Source organism: Felis catus, chromosome A2 (genome assembly GCF_018350175.1).
Source record: "Felis catus isolate Fca126 chromosome A2, F.catus_Fca126_mat1.0, whole genome shotgun sequence".
NCBI classification, from domain to species: Eukaryota; Metazoa; Chordata; class Mammalia; order Carnivora; family Felidae; genus Felis; species Felis catus.
In genome coordinates, this window is record NC_058369.1 from 150317419 (window position 1) to 150338144 (window position 20726).

General features: G+C 43.1%; 1 pseudogene; it reads right to left on the reverse strand.

Moving 5' to 3' along the window:
- Positions 1–16610: 16610 nt before the first annotated feature.
- On the reverse strand, positions 16611–19553 carry LOC101098128 (annotated as a pseudogene).
- Between the last annotated feature and the right edge of the window lie 1173 nt (positions 19554–20726).

Sequence of the window (20726 nt, forward strand, 5' to 3'; positions counted from 1 at the left end):
ATCTATATGTGTAATTCTCTTCATCTGCTCTTCAGTATATGCACGAAGTTAATACAGGAACATTTTTCTTGGAATAAGAAAAAAAAAAAACCCTTGATACTAACCGTATGAATTCTCAGAGAAGGGGGACATTTTATTTGGTGCCAATTTATCTTTCTTCTTATTTACACAGAACCATACTAGAGTTGGTTAGTGGTAAGCAGTAGAAAAGTGGGAGAGTAGTTTTGCTTATAAGTGCCTGTGGCTTTATTATGAAATCCTGGGTTCAAGACTGGATACATTTTTAAAAGTCTTCCACTTAGGGAAGAACACCATATCCAAAGGATTAGTGTGAATATTCGCCATTAAAAATAGTTAACACTTATTTTAAGCCTGACACTATTCTGAGCACCTTACATGGATTATAACATTTTATCCACTCCTCAGTCTTATGAAGTAAACACTATTACTATCTCCATTTTGCTGAAGCAGAAATAAAGCACAAAGAAGTTAAATAATTTGCCCAAGGTGACTTTATGGTTATGTTGAGATTTGTACCTTAGGTGGGCTGACTCCTGAGCCTGAGTTCATAAGTCCTATATTATACTGCTATAAATTATATATTTATATATTATGGGAAAGGAAGGATAATTTAATATAACAATATATTTAAAATAAGAGCTAAGTGGCCAAATACAGTCTGTAACACTTGTCTTGTACTTAAGAAGGTATAAATCTTAAATCATAGTAAATTGCTATTCGAATTTATGTTGCAATTAGACTAATCTTATCCTTTAATATCGATTCTGTTACAATGCAGATGGACCTAACAGACTTGAACTTGCATTCAGATTTCAAGCATTCTGGTCATTTGTTGCCAGGATTATGCTAATGCTTAACAAACAATATGGTCTTGTTGGGAGACAATTCTCCAGGTCTCTTGCATTTGTGGATGTCCTGCAAAAGGAGGCACAGGGTTTCTTCTAGACTATCTTTTCAAGGATGTTCATATAGTAAATAGCCTTGGAAGATAGAGACTGTATCTTCTCCTGGAGCAAAGAGCAGGCATGCTCTACTTACCACTGTACAATGTCCAGGTGCCCTAAGCTCGGGGCTCTCCTCCTCTAACAACTGATTGTGGGTGCAGGTGTCACCTGGCCCTCTTCATGTTGCTGTGTGGGGACTGTGGTTCAGGAAACTGGTGCAAGAAAAATGCCAAAACATTTTGACGACTAATATTGCTGTGAATAACGAAGTCCTTTGTCTCTGACCCAGGAGTCTTATGTCTTCTGCCAGCATTCATGCACCTGCAGCATGTTAACTTGCTAGTTTGCAGGAAGGGTAAAACCTCAGACCTTTCATCGTTCTTGACACCTGTAGCTAGATTTTTTTTATGTTATGAAAACATCATCACCATTACATAAATCAATAACACTTACCAAATGAATCTTTAAGTTGAACAAATGAATCACCTTTTAGTGAGAACCTATCAGGGGTTTTCACCCATGCTAGCCTCACAACAGCTCTTAAAGTATAGACTGTTATCCTCATTTTTCAAATGAGGAAACTGAGGTTTCGGGACGTTAAGTATTTTCTCCAATATCTTACAACTCGTAAATGTTAGAACTGAAGCTTGACACTAGTCCAATGTTCTTTCTGCCACTATTGCCTCTTGAAACATTTTAGTTATAGAAATGTTAATTTTGGGGGCGCCTGGGTGGCTCAGTGGGTTAAACATCCGACTTCGGCTCAGGTCATGATCTCACAGTCTGTAAGTTCGAGCCCCGCATTGGGCTCTGTGCTGACAACTCAGAGCCTGGAGCCTGCTTTGGATTCTGTGTCTCCCTCTCTCTCTCTGCCCCTCCCCTGCTCATGCTCTGTCTCTCTCTGTCTCAAAAATAAATAAAAACATTAAAAAAATTAAAAAAAAGAAATGTTAATTTTCAAACTAAATTATAAAGGCCACTGGGAAAGGAAAAATGATTGTTTAAAGAGAAAATGTGAGCTTTAAACTAGAAGGAAGGGGAGAGGTGAAGAAAGAGTGAATATGCAAGAAAATAGAAAGAGAAGTGACAGAAAGAATGAAAAATGTCCAAATACCTTTTAGTGCAAATGTTGGGGTAAGGTCCCTAAAACTAGGGTTCAGGTTAGCAGGGGATTATGGGCTTGATGAAGGGGAATTGTGAAGATCCACAGAGAATCTCAAAGATAGTACCCAGAGTAAGGCCTGAAAGGAGCCAATAGTCAAGTAAGCAAGCAAATGGGGCATTCATCAGAGTCCCCTGAAAAAAGTGAGATGAAGAAGGATATCAAGGCCTTCGTGCTTGCAGAGAGCAGATAGGAGAGATTTCTCAAAGCACTGGATTATTGTGATGTGGGCAGTCTTTTGTCACCATTGGGTGTTTGCTTAGTTTTGTTTTGGCACCAATGGCCTTCCTGTGTGCAGAAGGAAACTGTTAAGCGCCCCAGTCTGGTTTGGACAGAGCAACAGCAACCACCAGTTACCTTGGCCGGCCTTTAGGGGAGTGAACTCTATAAGGTACTTGTTCAAAGTCCAAGTCATCAAAGATACCTGCAGTGAGTTTTTGTGCCCTTGTTTTTATCTCTTCTCAATTCAGTTGTGCTTTGAGCCACAAACAGCCTTGGAAATAATAAAGGCTGCTGTTTCTTTTAACCCCCACTTTGGGTAGTAACCAAACAATATGGTTTTAGCACATGGCCTCATAAGCATTGTCCTCCATATTTTGTTTTGTTCAGACTCACACTTTGCTCACTGATATTCCGCAAACATTTGTCAGTGATGATGGCGGCATGCTGGTGAGCCCCCTGGTTCTTTGTTTCCTTGCAGAGCATGGATAAAATAATTTGGGAAAGTTTCTCTTCTTCATGGGGCTCGGAAAAAATGATGAATGACTCCCTTGTTCTGATGCATCATTCTGTTTCCTACAAGGGGAAGAACTGACAGCTGCTAATCTCTATATTTTCATGAGCCCCACCTTGCTCTCTTATGAGATCACTTACTGTTGTAGAAACCATGTGCCATGGAGGTGAAGCAGAGTTTCATATTATTCATTAGGCTTGAGTTCTCATTAGTAACTCTTTTATAAAATAAACACTAGGCTCTGCAGAAATAGGGACCAAGAGCCCACTTCATACAAAGTACAATGATAAATGTCTCCTGTGGCCCTGGATTCCAACTCTTAACATCTGTGATCTCCCCGTCTCCATGGCAACATAAAGTAAATAATAAAAATAGCCCAAATCCAGGAAAAGCACAGCAGGGAATGTCTGTCCTGAAAGAAAACAAGTGCTTAACGTGCACTCACATACCAGCAAGAGGACCCATGTGAAACCTAACAGTTGATCGATAGGAAAACAACAGTTAGTGGATGTTGCAGAGCACGAAACAAGCAGACAAAAAAATGTCACATTGTTTGAAGAAGTGTTGTCTGCTTTCGATAGGAGGCCTGAAGGGAACATTGCTTCTTACATTCATGGGCTTGTACAGTAAGGATTTTACATTTTGTACAAATGTGTTTTGAATTATAAGCCTGTTATGTTACACTGTATTTAAAGGGAGCCATAGATTATAAAAGTAATAGTATCAAGCAAAGAGTTGGGAAGTGCCGATTTAGTTTTTGCCACATAGCTTCTTAGCAAAGTCGTGGTCTGCCAAATAGGCCTCTTGGGTCTCCTCCCCACCTGCACCTCAACAGGGTGCTGTTCCTCCTGTGCCCCCACCACTGGAGGGAGGCAAAATGGCATGCTGGGGAGGCTCTATAGGCCCCACAGTTGGTGTGCGAGCAACAAAGCAGCCTTCTGGGGGAGAAGAACGTGCCCTCAAGGGCACAAGGAAACTCACAGGAATAGGGCATTTTCAAGAATGAAGATTGGGGGTTGATTTAATTTTCTAGTTAACTGTAGCAACTAACGCTGTGACTTAGGACCTTTCAATTCACTGAGCCTGGTGAAGTTCATCTGCAAAAAAAAAAAAAAAAAAAAAAAAAAGAGGGGGACTTTATGACCCTGGTGTCCCTGCCTGGAATTCTATAATTCTATGAATTGAGCACAAAGCATGATTTTGTTTCAGCTTTTGTGGATAAAAAACTAAAAATTTCTGGGTTTACTGGTCTACTGTAGCAAAAACTGTGCATTGAATACAACCAGATGGCAGTGCATGACTGTGTGACTGTGTGTGTGTGTGTGTGTGTGTGTGTGTGTGTGTGTGATGAGGTATAGGTGTGGCTTGGGGGAATGACTGAGAGGTCTCCAGCCAATCCCATTGACTAGCTGTGTGAGCTTGGACAAGTTACTCAACCCTCTTGGCCATAATGTCTCTATTCCTAATGGAGTTAATGGTTCTCACCTTACAGCATTGCTGTAGGAACAATTATAAATGATTAATACATGGTAGCTATGACATTTTTATGGATTTTGGATCAATTGTTTAAAGAATTTTTTTGATCATGTAGGTGAGATTCTATAGCTGTGAGGCCACTTGTCTAGTATGATTTATGGAAGGCAGCCTCAGGACCTTGTGATGGGAATCCCATTCGGCACCGAGTACGTGAATCTATACTGAAGATCTACCATGTGGGTTTTTCTTTGGACTTCTTAAAAGTAGTTTTTTATTCTGATTATTTCCATTTTTTTCTCCCCAAAATAGAGTATAGCTAAACCATTTTGGCTAATGTAATAGTCTAGAATGGTTGCGTTCGGATAGGTAGAAGTTTTTACTGAGTCGTGCACAGACATTTTGCCATTTATTCAAAGGTGGCGTTCAGATTAAAGCTAACCAGAAGTCGACAGTCATGAAGATGGCCTTGGAGCAGGTTCTATTTATTGTTCCTTTCTTCCGGTTAAGTTTCTCTTTATCTCTTTCTCATCTTTTTGACCTTTCTCTTTCTCTTTGTTTTCTTTCTCCTGATCTTCTGATTTCAGTAGTCTCTTCTTTCCTACTCTGCACTGTGTATTCTGCAGTATTTTTGCTTTTCCTACTCCTTTACCCCTCTTTATTCCATCTCTGCCCTCTTTTCCTTTTTATTTTCCATACTTTTATTTCCGTGGATCCACAGGGCCTGTTGGGTGGCTTTTTCTGTAAGACAAATAATGGAAGGACAGGTGGACTTTTCCTTGAATGTAGGGAATGGGACTCGCAGTTACCTGCTGGGGCTGAATTTCCAGAGAAAGGTTGATGCCAAAGAATCCAGCTGTTGTGGATTTAGAGATAACAGGCTGAGAACTAGCAACTGCCTGGGGTCATAGTGACTTCAGGGGCACCGGGATTCTATCTAACCAAGGGAGGAGGGAATCAGTGGCCACGATTAGAGAGGAAGGTGTTGTATTTGATCCAAAAGACTAATCCTGTGTTTGAGCTGCCTGACCTAAAAGGACTGGGAAAATGGCTATACAAAAAAGGCGACATTGATCTCTGTCCCAATTTTACCGTCTGCAACCCAAATAATATGTTAAGATAATTGTATTCAAATCCTTGGCCAAACACGAGCACTGGTTGATCTCTAATATTATCACCCCCTCCCCTGGAAAGTATTGCAGGCCTGAGTATTAAGGCCATCTCTACCAGTTATCAGCTGACTGACCTTAGATAATTACTTAACCTGCTCAAGGTTTCGTTCCAGCTGTAAAAAGGAATGACATCCTTACCTTGTCTAGTTGTGCCAGGGATTAATTAAATGAGATCACATGTGAAGTGCATTTGGGGTACTTTGAGGTTTCTATGCAATTTCTGCATTTTGGCCTGGGACTTTAATATTTTAGAAAAGGTTTGTTCATCTTATGGGTTGTTTAGTGTCAGTTTAGTTCAGCACCCTACCCACGTCATCTTGTCTCGACATTGAGTCAGAAATAAGATGGTGAGCCTCTCAGTATTGGGCTGTACACAACTGTTCGCGGCAGCCTTAAATCTAACCATACTTGGTACCCCCAATATTCCCATTAGATTTACTAATGACTTGAGTTGTCCAGAATGGCAGAAGAAGTTAAGAATTGCAGGCTCAAAATCCATTTGAAATCTCATACTAGATCTGTTTAGAGCGGTACTTCTCCAGTGGGAGTGATTTTTGTCTCCCAGGGGACATTTAATAATGTCTGGAGGTATTCTGGATTGTCACAAGTTGGGGAGTGGTGTGGGGCCTGCTACTGGTGTGTAATAGGTGGAGACCAGGGAGGCTGCTGAACATTCCACAATGCAAAGGATTGCCCTATCCAAAATTTCAATAGTGCTTAGGTTGAAAAACCCTAGATTAGAGGTAGCCAGTTACACAAAATCGCTTTGTAAATAACGGGATCCTTTTGGCTTTAGCATCTTACTATTCATTAAGTCCGAGAAAAAATCTAGATAGAGGAGGCATTCAATGGGATTTGAAAACCTTTAAACTGAGCTGCTGTTATGAATCAGAGAGGCATGTTTGCCTTTCGGACAAAAAGATCTGTAGCCTTTTGCATGCCAAAAAATTTGCTCAGGGTTTGCTATGCAGCGGCAGGAGAATCTGTCCATAAAAGGGATGGACTTTGCTGCCCAGAGGGATTCCCTTCAAGGGTTTCCCTTGTGAGCCTGAAAAAATCACTGGGAAAGGGCAAGACTGGCCAGCCTCCTAGTTCCAGCCCTCCCTGAGGGGTGTTTATACTCCCCAGGAGGTGAGAGTGAAGAAGCTGTGGGGAAGGGATGGGACTCTAGCCCTAAAAAGGGGTTGTTTGGGAACCATCTTCTGCTTCTAAGATATGAAGATCAACCAGCTTAACTGTGAAAAGCCTCCAAAATGGGAAACTGGGTTTTATGCTCAGGGGAAGCTGAGAGGAAGCCTTCACTGAGGAGAGAGCACTAGGCTTCGAACTTCACCTCCTCCTGCTGCCTACTGACCCTGTGATCTTGAACAAAGAAAGGATAATAACTAAAATTACCACACATCTACCATATGCCAGACTTATGCTAGTCTTGCATATGCAGTAGGATTTCACTGTATTTTTACATTAACATTTTGGAGTCACTTAGCTAAATCAGATAGTCAGTGGCTGGCTAAGTCTCCCTAGATTTGACTCCAAAGTCCATGTTTTTTCCACTGCATCACACTGTTTCCTCAAATCCTTAGCCTCTTTAAGCCTCTGTTTCCTTGCTTGTTAAATGGATGCAGTCAGACCACCTCGAAGGAATGGAAGAATCTTTGATGTCTCTGGCACGTGTTTGGCCCTGGCCTCTAGGGGGAACTCAACACTCCTCCCCCTCCTCTGCAGTGGTTGGTGTTTTAAGGACATTTATCAGCCATTACACCTGTTGGGGGCATCAGTGTGCTGAGATAAAGGCCCTGTGCCCAACGCGGGGGTGGGTGGGGGGTGGCTTCTGCTTCCTCCTCTTTCTCTGAAACCACAGTCAACTCCCTTTGCCCATGGGTCGCAGAGATGGGTGCACTCAACTCCCTCTCCCGTTTTCCCTTCCATTTCTGGGAAAGATGAGTTAGGTGGCATAGGGTTTGCTCCTCAGAACTGGGAAGACCTGTCACCTCTTTCTCATTCTTCAGCCTGGCCTGAGTGCCTGTGTAGAAAGCCCAGGCTAGCTCATTTTGTAGGTGTCAAAGCAAAGGCCTTTTTTCTTCTGCTGGATGCAGCCTTTCCTTAATCCAACACTTTTGGAACTCGATGCAGAAACTGACAGAGACAGACCTCCTCAGGCTTCTCTTCTATGGAATAAAAGGAGGCTTCCATGGATTCATCCTAGTTCCTTGGATTCTACATTGCATATGGGACCCAAACCCAAATACTGTCTCTCTCAGGGAGGCTTTCAAAAGTGGGTGATTTAGGGCAGGATTTAGCTTTTCTTCAGATTCCAGACCACATATGGCATTAACATCACCTCTTAATTCTGGGGTACCCCAGTTGCTAAAAGTTGGTGCTTGAACAAATGTTACCCCTCCCTCAGATGTGAACAGAGCCTGAGAGATCATACAGTTTAGGGATTTTTAACTTAGGGTCCTACTGGAATTGGTACTACAGTGAACAGTTCCTCATTAGTTCACAGCTTTCCAAAAGTTTTGGCCAATGGAATAAAGCATGAGACATAAAAGAAGGATAATTCTCCATGTGAAAGAGAGGGACACATTTATCATTACAGTATGGTTGCATGGTCAATTTGAATTTTGAGGATTTGAAATACTCCGAGGCATTATTTATAAATGAAAAAAAAATTTTAATATAAAGCCCCTCTTTTTTTATGGAGGTAGAGATGAAGGGAAACCTCCAGAATAGTCTAATTCCAAATCTGTTTGGCTGAGTGAGTACAAAACCTTGGTTAGGCTGTGTGCTCCATGGTGGTTTGAAATTCCTCATGGTAGGAATAGCCACGCCCACCAGCTGTTGACTGCACTGTGTGAACACTCTGTTGTTTACATGCTCCAGAACTGTAAGCGAGCATGGTGCCTACAACCCTGTTTTGTTTTTTGTTTTTGTTTTGTTTTAATCATTTGCTGGTGCTCCAAGTGAAGATTGTCTTTATGTCACATGACAATGGCATCCAAATGCCTATTAAGTGGTAGATCTAGAGTTTTGGACTAAAATAGGGGTTGTTATACTTTTTCTGCAAGGGTCTGATAGTAAATGTGTTGGACTTTGCATGTCATACAGTCTCTGTCACAACCATTCATCTCTGCCATTAAAGCGTGGAAGCAGCCATAGATAATACATAAATGAATGAGTGTGGCTGTGTTCTAATAAAACTTTACATATGGACACTAAAATATGAACTCTGTAAAATTTTCACTTGTCAAAGAAATTCTTTTGATTTTTTTTTCTACTGTATAAAAATGTAAAGATCATTCTTAGCTGTGGGCTCTACAAAACCAGGGGATGGGCCAGATTTAGCCCACAGGTCATAGGTCTATGGTCCCTGAATTAGAAGTCGGTGTCATAAAATGCTACTAAGTAATTTATTTATTGTGCTTTTATATATATATATATAATTATTATTAAATATATATAATTATTAAATATATATATTTGAATATGTTTATTACTTAATATATATGCATGTATATTCACTTATTCCCATGGGAAATTAGTTTTGAGGAGGTGACATCAGACTGCTGTTGAGGCCCACTGGCACCATTCAATGAAGAACTGTATCAATTTTCAAATCACTATACCAGAAAGGGCAAAACTAGATGACATTATGATATCTCATAAATGATAGTTGTATTAAATAGGTACCAAACTACAGAACCAAAGAGATCTAAAACTATGATGGCTTGAACAAGATAGAAATGCACATCTCTCTATGTAAGCGTCTGGGTGGGCAGCGAGAGGCTGGCACACACGTCCCTTCTATCTCATGTTTCTGTCGATCTCAGCTCTTACTTCATAGTTCCTGATGGCTGCTCCACCTCCCACCACCCACATTCTAGTCAGCAAGATGAGAGAAAGGGGAAGGGAAGGTACAGTTGGTTGTAATTTTTAGTTTTAAAAAACATGGCTTTCTACTTCCAGCCAAGATGGAACAACAAACTAGATTTGTAGTCTCTACCCAAAAACAACAAAAACTGACAAAACACATTAGACAATGGCTTTCAAGACATTGGACATCAGGTGACAAAGGACAGGGATCCCTGAGAGACAGGAAACAAATGAGGGGAACCCTAGAGTTGCCCCAGGCCATGGTGCCGGTAGGGGATATCCAGAGTTGAGGATTGGGCTGGGAGTCCCAGAAGCCCAAGTAGTTAGAATCCACAAGGCAGAGTATGGGAGAGGAGGAAGGTGCACAGAGAGACCATTCCGGAGATCCGTGGAGGGTTCTCCTCTCCCTGGGTCTCACCTGAGCATTGATGACTGCATGTATGTGAGGAAAACAGCCAAGGCCTGTGAAAGAATCACCTGAGTGTATTAGCAGGACAACTCTTGAGAGCTCACAGAGTCAGGAATCGCTCCTCTTCCCACTAGCCAGAGTAGAAAACCTTATAATTTGTGGGCCATCAGGTGGAATTCTCATGGGTTTTTGCCTCAGTGGTGAAGCAAAATGAACCCTAGATTAAACACTGCTCTGGTCCTACCAAAGCTTAAAATAAGGCCTAAAAGGCTCAGATTGTTTCTAAATGTAATGGGATGAATTTACATTACATTACATATCTTTGGGTGGCCTAAAGATATCAAGTCCTGATCCCTGGAACCTATCAATGTTACCTTATTTGGAAAAAGTATCTTTACAGATGTGATAGCATTAAGAATCTTCAGATGAAGAGATCAACCTGGATTCTCCATGTGGGCTCTAAATGCCATCTCAGTGTCCTTATAAGAAGAAGGCAAAGAGAGACTAGATTTATACAGAGAAGAAAGCAATGGGAGGACAGAGTCTGATTGGAATGGTGACGACAGAGGAATATTGGGTACCACCAGGAGCTGGAAAGGCAAGAAAAGGATTCTCTCTTAGATCCTCTGGAGATACTCTCCTGACACTTTGTATTCAGACTTTGGGCCCCCACAACTGTGAAAGAATATATGCCTACATATTTAAGCCAGTAAGTTTGAGGTAATTTGTTACAGTGGCATCAGGAGACTAATATACCAACTAGCTTAACCAAACCCCATAACAAAACTCAAGAATGTTTAGGGGGGCGCCTGGGTGGCGCAGTCGGTTAAGCGTCCGACTTCAGCCAGGTCACGATCTCGCGGTCCGTGAGTTCGAGCCCCGCATCGGGCTCTGGGCTGATGGCTCGGAGCCTGGAGCCTGTTTCCGATTCTGTGTCTCCCTCTCTCTCTGCCCCTCCCCCGTTCATGCTCTGTCTCTCTCTGTCCCAAAAATAAAAAACAAAACAAAACAAAACAAAAAAAAAACGTTGAAAAAAAAAAACCTCAAGAATGTTTATAGGAATACAAAGTTATTCAGCATCTGACAAGATAAAATTCACAGTATTTAACATCAATCAAAAATTACCAGGCATGCACAAAAAAATGGAAAAAGATTCCATGCTTCTGGATAGGAAGAACAAATATTGTTAAAATGTCGATACTACCCAAAGCAATCTACGTATTCAATGCAATCCCTATCAAAATAACATCAGCATTCTTCACAGAGCTAGAGCAAATAATCCTAAAATTTGTATGCAACCAGAAAAGACCCCGAATAGCCAAAGCAATCTTGAAAAAGAAAACCAAAGCAGGAGGCATCACAATCCCGGACTTCAAGCTATATTACAAAGCTGTAATCATCAAGACAGTATGGTACTGGCACAAGAACAGACACTCAGATCAATGGAACAGAATAGAGAACCCAGAAATGGACCCACAAACATATGGCCAACTAATCTTTGACAAAGCAGGAAAGAATATCCAATGGAATAAAGACAATCTCTTCAGCAAGTGGTGCTGGGAAAACTGGACAGCGACATGCAGAAGAATGAACCTGGACCACTTTCTTACACCAGACACAAAAATAAACTCAAAATGGATGAAAGACCTAAACGTAAGACAGGAAGCCATCAAAATCCTCGAGGAGAAAGCAGGCAAAAACGTTTTTGATCTTGGCCGCAGCAACTTCTTACTCAACACGTCTCTGGAGGCAAGGGAAACAAAAGCAAAAATGAACTACTGTGACCTCATCAAAATAAAAAGCTTCTGCACAGAGAAGGAAACAATCAGTAAAACTAAAAGACAACAGCCAGAATGGGAGAAGATATTTGCAAAGGACGTATCAGATAAAGGGTAAGTATCCAAAATCTATAAAGAACTTATCAAACTCAACACCCAAAAAGCAAATAATCCAGTGAAGAAATGGGCAAAAGAGATGAATAGACACTTCTCCAAAGAAGACATCCAGATGGCCAACCGACATGAAAAAATGCTCAACTTCACTCTCATCAGGGAAATACAAATCAAAACCACAATGAGATACCACCTCACCCCTGTCAGAATGGCTAACATTAACAACTCAGGCAACAACAGATGTTGACGAGGATGAGAAAGAGGATCTCTTTTGCATTGTTGGTGGGAATGCAAGCTGGTCCAGCCACTCTGGAAAACAGTATGGAGGTTCCTCAAAAAACTAAAAATAGAACTACCCTATGACTCAGCAATTACACTACTAGGTATTTATCCAAGGGATACAAGTGTGCTGTTTCAAAGGGACACATGCACCCCCATGTTTATAGCAGCACTATCAACAATAGCCAAAGTATGGAAAGAGCCCAAATGTCCATCGATGGACGAATGGATAAAGAAGATGTGGTATATATACATACACACACACACACACACACACACACACACACACAATGAAGTATTACTCGGCAATGAAAAAGAATGACATCTTGCCATCTGCAACTATGTGGATGGAACTGGAGGGTATTTGTAAAATTAGTCAGAGAAAGACAAACATCATATGACTTCACTCATATGAGGACTTTAAGAGACAAAACAGATGAACATAAGGGAAGGGAAACAAAAATAATATAAAAACAGGGAGGGGGACAAAACATAAAAGACTCATAAATATGGAGAACAAACTGAGGGTTACTGGAGGGGTTGTGGGAGGGGGGATGGGCTAAATGGGTAAGGAGCAGTAAGGAATCTACTCCTGAAATCATTGTTGCACCATATGCTAACTAATTCCGATGTAAATTAAAAAAATTAAATTAAAAAAAATAGAAAAAAAAGAAAAAGAAAAAAAATTACCAGGCATGCAAAAAAGCTGAAAAACAACAACAATACACAATGAAAAGAAAAATCAATCAACTGACCCAGAAAAGATACAAACAAAAGAATTAACATCCACCCTTTCTTTTTAAGATCAGGACCTGATGCTGCTGAGGGTACAGCTAAAATCCAAGTTCTATTACCAAAAGCTGAAATGGAGAACACCGGCACACAGCTGGCAGTCCCAGCCATGAGAGTGAAAAACTTGTCTCACCAGTTGTATTCGTCAGGGTTTTATAGTTGCAAACAACTGAAACAGATGTGGTTGATTTAAGCAGAAAAAAAGCATTTAATAAAAGGATATTGTGTATTTCACAGACCACAGAGCCAGTCTTAGGAACTGAGCAGGAACAAATGGGGCCTGGCAGCAGCCAGGACGGCAGCCAAACTCTTGCACCAGAGCCCATCTAGCGAGGATAACGCTGGACGCCACAGCCTGCCCTCTGAAGTCACCAGTCATATGTGCCGCTGCTGCTCCTAAACAGCACTGTTGACACTGCTGCTGCCAACCACCATCCAGGATACTCCTCTTCCCTTCTTCGTACCATGAGCTGAAGGCTGCAATGCATGCGTCTGACGGATAGAGTCTCAGTCAGAGCTTGAGCCCCAAGTGCAAGGGCCACTGGGAGAGTGTCTTCAGCTCCTGCAAAGCGAGGCAAGTTTTGCCTGGGATCAAGATGTACAGGAAAAGAAGTCTGCTCAAAACTGCGAGGGTGCAGGATGTGAACAGCCTAATTCTACTACTGCTCCCACTACTACTATTACTAATAGTAATTGACAAGGGTCCATTCCATGACTTCAGATCTACCAACATTAGTGAGCCATGAGGGCAGGACGGAGGGGAGATGTTAGCAGTAGTAACCCACCTTCTGCTCTTCAGGACCTAGTTTTGTCACTCATCTAAGCTCTCCTTTGCTTTTCATTCCTAAGGAATACGCTGTAGTCAGACATATTTGAGAATTATGAGATCATTAGGAAGTAAATCATCTACGTCTGTGCTATTAACTTCCTGTATTTGGCGATTTGCTTTACTAACCTTTGTTCCTTTATGGACATCCTATTGGCTACAAACTTTTGTAGCCAGGATGAGGAAAAATAAAATCTAAAAGGAGAGTGGCAGGTAGTTAAATGTACTACTCTTTCCTTTGCGCTGTGGTATTTAGTGTAGGGAATGGCTTTGACCTTGTTTTAGCCCTGACCAATTTGCTTCCCAGATTAATTAAGTCTTTGATCTGTGATAATTCTTAAGCAGCCACCCTCATTCTTGTTGATTGAAAGGAAGTATTAGATTAAAAAATATCTGTCGGGAAAGGCCAGTATTTTTGACAGCTGCAATAGTATGATTTAAGAGTAATAGAAGGTCTCTACATTTTCTCCATAGTTCTGTCCTTTGAAGTTAATTCCTTGGACCCTTTCCACAAGGCCCTCATTAAAATACAAAAATCACGTAAGTGACAACACATAAAATGGTTATCACTTTTAACACCTTGAAGGAGTGAGTTTTTCAAGTAGTAGTTAACACTTATTTGGTACTACAGAGTGCTTCATGCAGTTTAACTCATCAATCTTCACAAAAGCCCTGTCATAGGGTATTATTATTATTCTTTTTCTACAGATGAGCAAAGTGAGGGATAGAGAGTCAAATAACTTGCCCAAGGTTGCACAGCTATTAAGTAGCATAGCTGGGATTCAAATCCCCAGAGTCGGTCTCCAACGCCCACCTGTTTAGCCTATGTCCTTTGCTGCCTATCACCTAGGAGAGAGGTGACAGAAATAGGACACAGGGCAGGTAAATGCTGACACAAGGGAGGAGGGAGCCCCGGTCCAGTGCCCACGGAGGGCAGGCCTGAGTCCAGGTAGGAACTCTTCCAAGAGGACACATAGGAAAGATCTGGAGGGCTGACGCAGCATAAATCACCCCTTGGCCAAGGTTCCCTCCCTTCTTCCTGGCTGGTGGACCTTAGCCCTTTTATGCAGGCTGGCTCTGACTTCAGGGCTCTGCTTTCTGAAGGACTTATCAATTACTTTCATACCTAATAAAACTGGCAGACTCTGTCTGCCCCCTGGTCCAAGGACAAAGAGGGAAGGGCAGTATTAAGGGGAAATGTGAGTGATCCTTAAGGAAATATGAATGACCTATTGGAAGCACGGTCAGCAACATGCATAACAGTGGGGCAAGCTCCTGAAGACAGAGAATACCTGTTGGTGCCATTGCTAAATCTAGATGTCTGGATGGAGAATCCAGCAGTGGGATTTATGCCTCTGGATGGCAGGCTCCATGGACTATAAGCCCCAGAGCCCTTTCACTGGAGAGAGGCAGTCACAAGCACCACATAAGCCCAAATATTCACAGATGTGAAGCCACAATGTTACCACCACTGCTTCTGCTGGGGAATTTACTAGTCCCAAAGTAAATAATGAGTTTTAGTTCTGGGGAACTGTCCTTTCATAGAAAAGACCAGAATCCAAGCCAGGATTCAAATCTCATCCTGATTGTTTGCCTCTGTCTCTGTCCTTTCCTCCCTCCTTCTGTCCCTCTCTCTTTCTCACAGCATCCATGGTGTCTGATTCTAAATATAGCTCAAACAACCATAAACACTAGAAGATAAATAAAGAGAACTAAAATGAAAGAGCATCGGGCAATTCTTTCGTTTTCCTAACCAGACCGGACAATGGAGAAATACAGAAAAGCTTCTGCCAAATCCATCATGCTATGGCTCCAACTTCCCAATTCTTTCATCATCAAAAGAGAGTCAGTAGTCAGGTACTATCAGCAGAAATAGGCTTTATAAGTAGTAATGCAAGCACTGTGATTTAAGCCTCTTAAAAAACCCAGACTTACAGCACTTAGACTGATAACAGATTATATCTCAGAAATGTCTTCTATCTGGCATCCTGTCTCTTGAAGAAACACAGAAACTAGTAATATGGATTAGTTTATTTATACATTTTTGGCCTTATTCATCTTCTAGAATTAGAAAAAAATTAAAACATTGACTGGTTAATACCATAATTAGGAACAACACAAGTTACAAAATAGCAATGTAGAAGGTAATTTTAGGATTAAAATAGATTTTTGGCTTTCATGATTCATAAGATTTTATTTGTCAGACAGGCTGGCATTTGTGTGGGGGTGGGTGGGAAGGGAGCAAGTGCTGGGGGTAGGGAGACTCCCAGATTTAGAGAGCATAGACCCAAATGAAAACTGCTTTTTTTTTTCATGTCGGTGGAATTTGCATGATCATAATTCTTATTCTACTAATGTTTTACAGTAAGTGTGGGGAGTATAGACAAGGATGGAGTAAGGGAAAGAAGAAAAATATCTCTCCAGTTCCTTGAATTACTGAAGCGTGTACTAGAATAAGAAAGTTCAGTAAAAGTATAATGTTCCTGTTACCACAGAGTTCCTGTTACCACAGAGCTCTTAGTGGAGATGTGTGACAGAGACAGGACAACTCTTTAGGTCTGGTAGAAGTGACTGTGGATAGAGAATTAATCCTACATCAGACTTGGCACATGTGGAAGACTGTGCAATGTAGCTGCTACACAACTGAGCAGATGAAAAGCTGACTCTCCAGAATGTACTTCCTAGCACGTGAGTAGGAGCACGTATGCCCCTTCTCTGGTCTCAGTGTCTCTTCCTCCTCAGCGGAGAAGGGACACCCTACAAACCATGCAGCAGTTGTAAAACTATTGGGCAAGACTCTTTTAGAAAAAAGAAAGATTTTTTTTTTTTTTCCTGGTGGTGTTCATTGACCAGAAGTGACTTCTTTGACTTTAAGGCAGTAGCATTGTGTCCTGGAGATAACATAATCTACGCTCAACACTCTTTTTTTTTTTTTTTTAACTTTATTTATTTATTTATTTATTTATTTTTGAGACAGAGAGAGACAGAGCATGAATGGGGGAGGGGCAGAGAGAGAAGGAGACACAGAATCGGAAGCAGGCTCCAGGCTCTGAGCCATCAGCCCAGAGCCCGACGCGGGGCTCGAACTCACGGACTGTGAGATCGTGACCTGAGCCGAAGTCGGATGCTTAACCGACTGAGCCACCCAGGCGCCCCTACACTCAACACTCTTAAGAGGCATAGGAGAGTGAGGACCTAGACTAGTAGGAAGGGTAATATGTGGGTTCCATCTAGGATAAGGGCACAAAACAGCTAATTCTGTGTCACCACAAAAGACCTGCCACAGATAAATGAGACCTTCATTCTTTCCATTCACACAAAAACTCACCTTTTCCAGCTTATGCTACTAAATCTAAGGTCAGCTGAATCACAGCTCAGGATACTATTCTTGTGTTTCCACAGTTATGGTGAAAAGCTACATTCCTAATAGTTTTTTTTCCCCCCTAAATAAATGGATTTGAATAAGCTGAAAGCCTAAAATCTAGGGACTCTTCATTATTTTATTTATTGGGGGAAATCCTTAAAACACGTACTGCCATTTTTCTTTTACTTACAAAATTGGAAGGATATGAAATGCATAGTGACAATTTATTACACAAATCATAGAAATGTTCAAAGTGAATCTAATTTTATCCATTGGGCAAAGAAACAAAAGGGGGTAAGTTCTTTTAAGAAGAATCTCAATGCATTTAAGGTGAAGAATACTACACTTGCTTCCCCCCTTAGTGGGGGGGGGGGGAAGGATACGTGGAATTGAACATGATAGGAAGCAAAGTGTCCATTAAACAAACACCTATAATTTGTGAAATAGTTCTGTCAGAGTGGTGTGAGGCATGGATCATTGGTTTATCTTTGGCAGTGATCTCATGTTTTAGGTAACTAGAATGAGATTATATAGCTGGGCAATGGCTGGCATAGAGAGTGGATATAGGTTTAAACTTCAATTCATAGCAAATGATGATCACAGATTTAGCACCTTAGTTTGTACCTCCTCTGTACCTGAATCATCTATTGCTGTGAACCTTGAGCTTTAGGTGAGAAGGCTGGGTTCTTCGATAACTCCTCTGTGATTACTCAAGGACTGTAGTTTGCTCCAACTCAAGGGGTGGTTTTCTTGTTAGAGAAAGTATGCGATGCTAAATAGGAGACTGAAGTCTTGAAGACATTTTATGGTGGTGATAGGTGTTTTGATTCAGGAGTAGGATCTTTAACAAGTCAAATGCGTATTATCCCCCCTTTTAAAGATTTCATTTTTTAAATTAATCTCTACACCTAACGTGGGCTTGAACCCACAACCGTGAGATCAAGAGTCACAAGCTCTACCGACTAAGCCAGCCAGGCGCCCCTACATATTATCTCCTTTTAAACATTAAGTTTTTTTAAGCACCAGAATTATATTTTTTGTCTTGAGATAGTGCTTTCTTCTATATTTGATTTCTTGGTTTCCTTGGTAGATACTATGGTCTCTTCCAATATTTCTTCAAAATTTCCCCCTATCTGTAAGTTTTTCTTAGAGGCTATCTTAGAAACCTTCTCTTAAGAGACAGACCAGTGGATGAGTCTTTGGAGGTCGTAAAACTGAGGATTCTAGGTGGAAACAGATAACCTGGATCGGAAGGGGGATTCAGTCCTAAAATGCTTAATCCACTGGCGCTAAAACGTGGGTCTTCACTTTACAGTAGCTCCCCATAAAGCTGCTATCTCCATACCAAGAGCCATTTTGACGCTGCGCAAGTCCTGGTATTCCTGAAGGTGGCAAGCCGTGTCACACTCTTGGTGACATCACTCTGCAGCGGCCCAACACTATCCTGGCAGCTGGCCGTGTCTGCACTGTGCCGCTCTCCAGCTCCAGCCTCTCCAACACTCGTTGGCCCCACGCAGCCCCTCAGTCTCGACCGTGCATGCCTGCAGTTCGCACCGGTACTCATGTATCTCCTCGCGGCCGGCCCTGCTGGCCTCCGCGCTTCGCGCCGCCTGCTAGCTCAGGCTGGCAAACCTGGACTTGCACATTCCTCCACTGACCTAGGGGCCAGGGAACCTCAACGCCGAACTGAGGTGTGGTGTGGCCACAGCCACGCTCACGTCGGCCGAGGCCTGCGACGACACCTACAATGTGGCCAGCGGCTCAGCCACCTCCTCATCTTGCACCTGGCGCACGAAGGCCAGGTCGTCTAGCAGCGACTCCAGCCTCTTCTCCAGGTCCAGGCGGGCCAGCGAGGTGCCATCCACATCCCGCTGCCACGCCTCCGGGCACCCTTGGCTCCCCTCCTCTCAGCCTGACCGCAACCGCCGCGCCTCGTCCGCCAGGCCGACGCGCTCCAGCGACGCCCGCGCCTGCGCCGAGCCCGCCTCCTACAGCTGCGCGCGCAGCTCGCGCCGGAAGAGCTCACCAGGCGCGTCCGACGTGGCGCGACCGACGTGGCGCTGCCCCTGCGCGGTCGCCTCGGCTTGGATCGGTGGTCTTCTGTTTCCTGCGTCGGTGCGCCTCCTCCGTGAATACGGCGAAGCGGTCGTCGAGGCCTTGCAGCTGCTCCGTCTCCTGGGTGCGCGCAGCTGCCGGACTCGGGTCCCGCCCGTCGGATGCCGCAGGGCCACGGGCGGTGGGCCGGGCGCAGGCCGAGCGAGGAGGCCCGGGAGGCCTCATTGCAGCGGGACAGCGACTGCGAGATACCTGTGCCACCGGCACTGGAGAGTCACGAGGACAGCCGAGGGCCATCTCCCAACACCCTGTGGTAGCAGGACGAGGCGCACAGGTAGTGCTCCGAGTTGAACGAAGCTTAAGGGCCGGGAGAGCAGCTGCGGCGGAAGCTGCAGAGGAGTCTGCTTTCACGAGGCGCGTGAGACAGGCCCAGGAAGGCTGCCCTTACCCAGTCCCACCCGCACGCCTACTCCACCCATCCATACCACACCGCTCGACCACTGTCACCTCCAGCATCTGGTCTGCCTCCCTTGTGTCCCCCTCGTCCCATCTGTCCATCCTACCCGTGTCTGCTTCTGGTACTCCCTCTCCAGCTTGTCCTGGCCCCTTATACCGCCTCCACCTCCTCCATGGCTAAACTGCCATTCTGGTATCTTGATTGGAGCTTCGCCGGCCTGCCCTGAAGCTTTGCTCAATTTGACATAATCGCCCTCTCTTTCTCTCTTTGGCGTCACCACTGGCTCTTGCTCTCCGACTGTAATAATCATACTCAGGTTTATCGTATCCAAAACTAGCCAAACAAACAGGAAAACCGAACCCACAAACATATACATGAACAAAGCCACTTTCCCGCCACTCTGCTGCGCCCCTAAGCAAGGGCCTTCCTTCGTTCTCTTCATCACAAAACTTCTGTAAAAAGTCATCTTTGCCACCGGCTTCCGTGCGGATATCACCCACTCCCTTCATCTTTGTAATCTGGCTTTAGCTCTTCTCACTTCATAATAATTTTTTGAAGGTCGATAGCTGCTTACCAAATGCAGTGTTTTGTTTTTTATTCTTATTTTCCCTAATCACTTTATATGATTTTCCCTGTTCTCTCATGCCTTATTGCTCCCCACACCTGTAAAATTCTCCCCACCTTTGGCTCCCCCAATAACGTTTTCTTATATCTCTTTTTATCCCTATGCCTCCTCATCTTATTTTCCAACTTGAAATATAGGTTTCCCTTAAGAATTTGCCCTTGGCCCTCCACTCCATCCTCACTTCTATATGGTCTCTTGGTGAACTCATTCAGTCTCATGGCTTTAATTCTTCCTTGTTTGTGACTTATTTCTGAAACCCCATTTCTAGCCCTGACAACTCCTCATTGGAAGTTTCCACCCATACATTATACCAGTGTGTTGATGTTAACAGATTCAAATCTAAATCATTATTTTCTTTCCTGAACATTGATTCCTGTTTCTGTTAATTAAGATCTTTCTCATTGCACCAGCTCAAAACTTTTTTTTTAATGTTTATTTATTTTTGAGAGAGAAAGAGAGAGAGAGAGAGAGAGACAGATTGATCGCAAACGGGGGAAGGGCAGAAAGAGAGGGAGACACAGAATCCAAAGCAGGCTCCAGGCTCTGAGCTGTCAGCATAGAGCCCGACGTGGGGCTCGAAGCCACGAACTATGAGATCACGACTTGAGACTAAGTTGGATGCTTAACCGACTGAGCCACACAGGTGCTC